The sequence below is a fragment of the Herpailurus yagouaroundi genome, unplaced genomic scaffold, assembly GCF_014898765.1.
Source record: "Herpailurus yagouaroundi ecotype Mexico unplaced genomic scaffold, PumYag 197, whole genome shotgun sequence".
Classification (NCBI taxonomy): Eukaryota; Metazoa; Chordata; class Mammalia; order Carnivora; family Felidae; genus Herpailurus; species Herpailurus yagouaroundi.
In genome coordinates, this window is record NW_024412428.1 from 8648162 (window position 1) to 8653291 (window position 5130).

Below are 5130 nucleotides of genomic sequence, written 5' to 3' on the forward strand. Positions count from 1 at the left end.
TCTGTTTTAGGAAGTGTGCACGGCGTTGGCTGATGGTTCTGGAGGAGGCTGGAGAGAAAAATGCACGTGCGCACACACACACACACGCACACATGCGCGCCCGTGGTTGCCATGGACCCTGGTGTCTGTCCCCCACGCTGGCTGGCTCAGCGGAAAATTTGGCCGAGTTGCAAGTCTGTGTGTTGAGGGTGGGAGTTACGAAGAGCAAACACATTTGTTTTTTCAGGTTCAGGAAGACACCAGCAAAAGGGACCCAAGGGAGGAGGAGAGAAAAAAATTTTTTTCTAATAATTTTTGAAGTCAGAGCTGAATCTCATTTATTAACCTTGACGATGCCGCTTTACCCTCTGCTGTCTTCTCGAGGCCCGATGAGTCCCGCGAGGCACACCCTCAGCTGTCAGCTGTGATGTAACTTGCTGTTTACAACACATGTTCTGAATATGCCATGACGGCCCGCGCGTGATTGGGTCGGCTGCAAAAATTTCTAACCTGGAAGTCACCATCATATCGAGAATGTGTCGAAAAGCCATGATAAAGTTATCTTAGGGCTGGCTCATAACTTCTTGGAATAACTGTGCTTGCTTCAAATGATACATAGTCAGTAGATGGCAAGCTGCGGCCGATGGGAATAATTCAGGAACTCTCCAGGGCTCCCTAGATCCGGGAGAAGGAAGAAGTAAAGTTAATGCTTTCTTCAAAGGTGTCAAAATTGCCTTAGATTTTCCTGCAGCTTAAATCCGAAAAGTGTCAGCAAGGGCATTGCCAAAGAAAATGGCTTGTTAAATTAATGCTGTGTTGGCCCGTTTAAGTGGAAGGACAGGATGAACCCCCAAGTCACAGGTTGCAGATGGCATCAGACTCGATTATTCTGACTTAAGAAAACAGGTTTTGAGAGAAAAAGTTTTATTTACTTAGGTTTTCTTTTTTTTTTTTTTTTTTTTTAGAGAGAGAGAGAGAGAGCGCGCAGGGGGGGAGGGGTGAGAAGGGGACAGATCTGATCTGAAGCGGGGGCTCTGTGCTGACAGCAGAGAGCCCGATGCGGGGCTCAACCTCACAAACCGCAAGATCATGACCCGAGATCATGACCCGGGCTGAAGTCAGATGCTTAACTGACTGAGCTACCCAGGCGCCCCTATTTACTTAGGTTTATTGTGAAATCAGAGTTGTGTAAATCAGACACATAAGGAAAGATTTAGGGGGAAGATCGTACTCTTCGGAAACAGAGTTCTCTGATCCCTGATCCACATTTGCAAGCCCCCAGGGTTGTTTCAATTTTGCCAGTGAGTTTCAAGAACTTACTTTGAAAACTCTTGAAATGACATTAAGCCCTTGAAACTTTTTTTGGCAACATGCCGTGGTGCCTTTGTAGAAAAGAAAGGAGTGATTACGACATGGAACCGATGGTGAGTTGTTGTAAGTCCCAGAGGTGTGGTCGGTCACTGCGGGATCGGATTCTGAACTTCCAAACACATCTGGATTCGCTACCACTTCAGCTGCTCAAACAGTGGGGGGGGGGGGGTCCTCTGTGGGGACCATGGAGAATAATATTTGGCCCCTCAAGTCCCATTAAGTCAACTACTCTTCAGAAAATAAAAGGTCTCATTTAGTGTGATTCCTGTAAAATAACACCATTTGGTTATTAAACTCATTTTCTTTTGGCCAGATGGCTCCCAAATGCTTTAAAATCACAAGTAGGTTGATGAATGAAAATGTAGGGAAGGAACCGGCGCCTGATGTTTTTTAATGCGTGTGGATTTTCCCCTTCAGGAAACAAGGATAGTGTCTACCTTCCCGAGAATTGACGTCGCATTAAGATTAGCTCCCGATGAAAAGAGCTAAGCTGTTACCATAAGCCCTGTTTCACAGGTGAGGAAACCCAGACACAACCGGGGGCGGGGGTGGGGGCATGAAGACCTCAGCAAAGGACAGACCCCAAGTTCACGGGAGGGGGGCATGGCAGGGAAATTGGAATGAAGGTTTTGGGAAAACAGTCTGGATTCTATTCCTATGTTTCTTCATGATTTCAATTCAGTCTATTAAAAAGGAGCTCTGCACTTGCATTTTCTTCAGAAAGAAGCTGATTAGAGATAAGCACTAAAAAAAAAAAACACCCAACTTTTTTGTTAATGTTTATTTATTTTGAAAGAGAGAGACAGACCGTGAACAGGGGAGGGGCAGAGAGAGAGGGAGGCACAGAATCTGAAGCAGGCTCCGGACTCTGAGCTGTCGGCACAGAGACCGACGTGGGGCTCAAACTCATGAACCATGAGATCACGACCTGAGCTGAAATCAGACGCTTAACCGACTGAGCCACCCGGGCACCCCAAACATGTTTTAATTTTCAAAGTTTTTTTTTTTTTCTTTTTCTTTTAACCTGCTATAACCAGAAACCTTGTTAAATTTGGGATGCTGAGTGTGTCTGCGATGAAAAGATTGAGAAGCATTAGACAAAGCAGGGCTTCCCTTGAACCTTCCAGAAGACGGCTTTCTGTTCTGTAATAGTTTCGTATATATCCCTAAGAGATGCTCTGAGGCCCAGCTGGCCATGAGGAAACGGGGAAGAGAAGTGGAAGGAGTCTGGATGGAGAGGCGAGAGCCATTGGCAAGCTAGCTTATCCTTAATCTGGTTTTCCTAGAAAGCAGAGAGCATGGGTGCCATCATCCCAGCAGGGAGTGCCGTGCCCAGGAAAGAAGAGTGAGAGAACAGGGGGAAAGAGGCAGGAAAGAGGGAAAGCCAATAAGACGGTGCTTAACTGAGCTGCCCCCTGCTTGTGGTCAAGCTCAACGGGTTATGCGATCTGGAAGGACTATCTTTTGATGTGCCATTCAAATTGACTGCATTTCGGGACAGCACTTCCATAGGAGGGAGAGATGGAGAGTTTACTCATCTCCCATCTCCCACCGGTCAGAGGTTTGCACCACAGACAGTAACCACCCCCTGATTTCTGGTGGCACACATCGCGTAGACACTATGTGGTCCCGAGGTATCTCGGGACAGAGCCCAGTAGAGAAGCCCCAAGCTGGACGTGAGGCACTATGAAATCGCTCGTGCATGTCTAAGATGGGAGGCATGCTCCAGCTCTCGAGAAGCTGGTCACGGCTCGTGCAGATTGGTCAGAACAGCAGTGGCTGGGATGGAAAAAAGTGACCAAAGATCTCAGAAACATGAAAAAGAGAGAATCTGAGTAGTAGAAATCTCTACCTCGATTGCCTCCGGAAACCTGGCTTTTTAAGTCCTTACGTATGATATATAGACTTATAGAGGCTATTTGGCGTCCTCGGCCAACTGCGTACTGTTTCCCCAACGTCTATCTTCCTCTTCTTTTAACAGAACCCACAGTTTTTGACCGTGTACACGGCAGCACAGGATAAGGACTACGTACATTTCCTGGCCTCCCTTGCAGATAGTGTCCGTGTGACCTAGTTCTGCTCAATGGGAGGCAAGCAGAAGCGGTGTGTGCAACTTCTACTAAGTGTTCTCAAGTGGAGAGAGTATGATCTCCTTTGTCCTTCCCTTCATCCTAGGGACTGGAATTCGGAGGTAATCGATGGGACTCCAGTAGCCATTTTGGATCCCGGTAGCCATTTTGGACCCGGAGATGACAGTCCTGAATTGCTTCCAACAGAGAGACCTAAGCATTTAGGTCTTACTTAAGCCACTATTATTTTGGGCTTTCTGTTCTTTGGGCCAGACTTAATTCTAAATGATATGGCGTCCAAAGGATGGGGGATATAAATGGAAGAGAAGCATATATATATATCCACTTGAAAAAATGGCTCTCACTGGCCTGTGTCCCCTCATCCCTGCCTTCTTGTAATATTTTTGACTAGCCTGCCTTGTGAGAACAGTAATAATTGCTACTTACTGAGCCTCTACTCTGAGTCAGGCACTGGGAGGCACTTTACATCTGGTATCTCATAGAATATTTACAACGTCTCTGTGAAGGAGGTATAATTATTGCCATTATGGCCATTTTCCATAACTGGTTGTCCCGCCCCGAATCTTGCTGCATTCGACCTACCGTATAAATAGTAGCCTGCTTGGTTCTTCCCACAGAAATCTTGTTGTAGCACCCTTCTGTTGAGGATATTTCCATGGTGTTTGAGTTATCTAATGCTATGTAACAAATCACCGAAAACACGGTGCTTAAAAAGATAGTTTTGGAGCGCCTGCGTGGCTCTGTCGGTCGAGCGTCTGACTCTTGATTCCAGCTCGGGTTGTGATATCAGGGTCATGGGATCGAGCCCCGCATCAGGCTCTGTGCTGGGCGTGGGGCCTGCTTAAGATTGTTCTCTCTCCCTCTGCTGCTCGTGCTTTCCCTCTCACGCTCTCTCCCTCAAAAGACAAAGCGAAACAAAACAAAAACTTCTGCTTCTGTTGATCAGGAATGTGAGGAGGACTCAGCCTCGCAGTTTTCTCTTGGGGCCCCTTGCCTGGTTGCAGTCATGAATTGGCCGGGGCCGCAGTCATGTGAAGACTTGACAGGGGTGTCCAGTCTGCTCCTAAGATGGCCCTCTCACGTGCCCGGGAAGCTGATGGTCGCTGTGGGACGGAGGCCTTCTCTGCGGGGCTGTTGTGCAGCCTCAGGAGATGGAGGCTGGCATGCCCCGGATGGAGCCACCCAAGGCATCTGGAACGGAAGCTGCGCTGCCTCTTAGGCCTAGCCTTGGAGGTCACACCATGACGTCCACCATATTGTTGTGGGTTGAGGAGCTTGCCAGTGTCTGCCCAGGTCTGAGGCGAGAGACTACAGATCCCGCCTCTCCGTGAAACAGTGCCAATTGTCACTGGTGGAAGGGGGGACATACTGATGTGGTCATCTTGGGGAGACACAAAGCCTTTGCCTTTAGCCATAAAGCTATCCTATCCCCCCCCGTGGAACATCCCACACCCGGAGTCAGTTCTGGTTAGCGTTGCTTTCTGCCATTGCTGCCTTCACGAAGCCATGAGGAAACCGATGATAGAATGAAAGAAAGCAACTGGTGTTGAGGTTCTAACGTACTGATATGGTTTGCTCTTTCTGGGACGGTAGATCCCGCTTGTGCCCGACAAACCCCTGTGACGCGACCGCTGGCCACAGCACAGACTACGTTTCTGGGTTTCTATTGAGATGGATGTGTGGGTTTTCT

The 5130-nt window shown here is 48.1% G+C and overlaps 1 long non-coding RNA gene across 1 annotated transcript; it reads left to right on the forward strand.

Moving 5' to 3' along the window:
- The first annotated feature begins 1180 nt into the window (after positions 1-1180).
- On the forward strand, positions 1181-4158 carry LOC121012665 (uncharacterized). Its single transcript, XR_005782209.1, has 3 exons — positions 1181-1403; positions 1768-1866; positions 3332-4158. It is a non-coding gene; the product is annotated as an uncharacterized LOC121012665 (long non-coding RNA).
- The last annotated feature ends 972 nt before the right edge of the window (positions 4159-5130 follow it).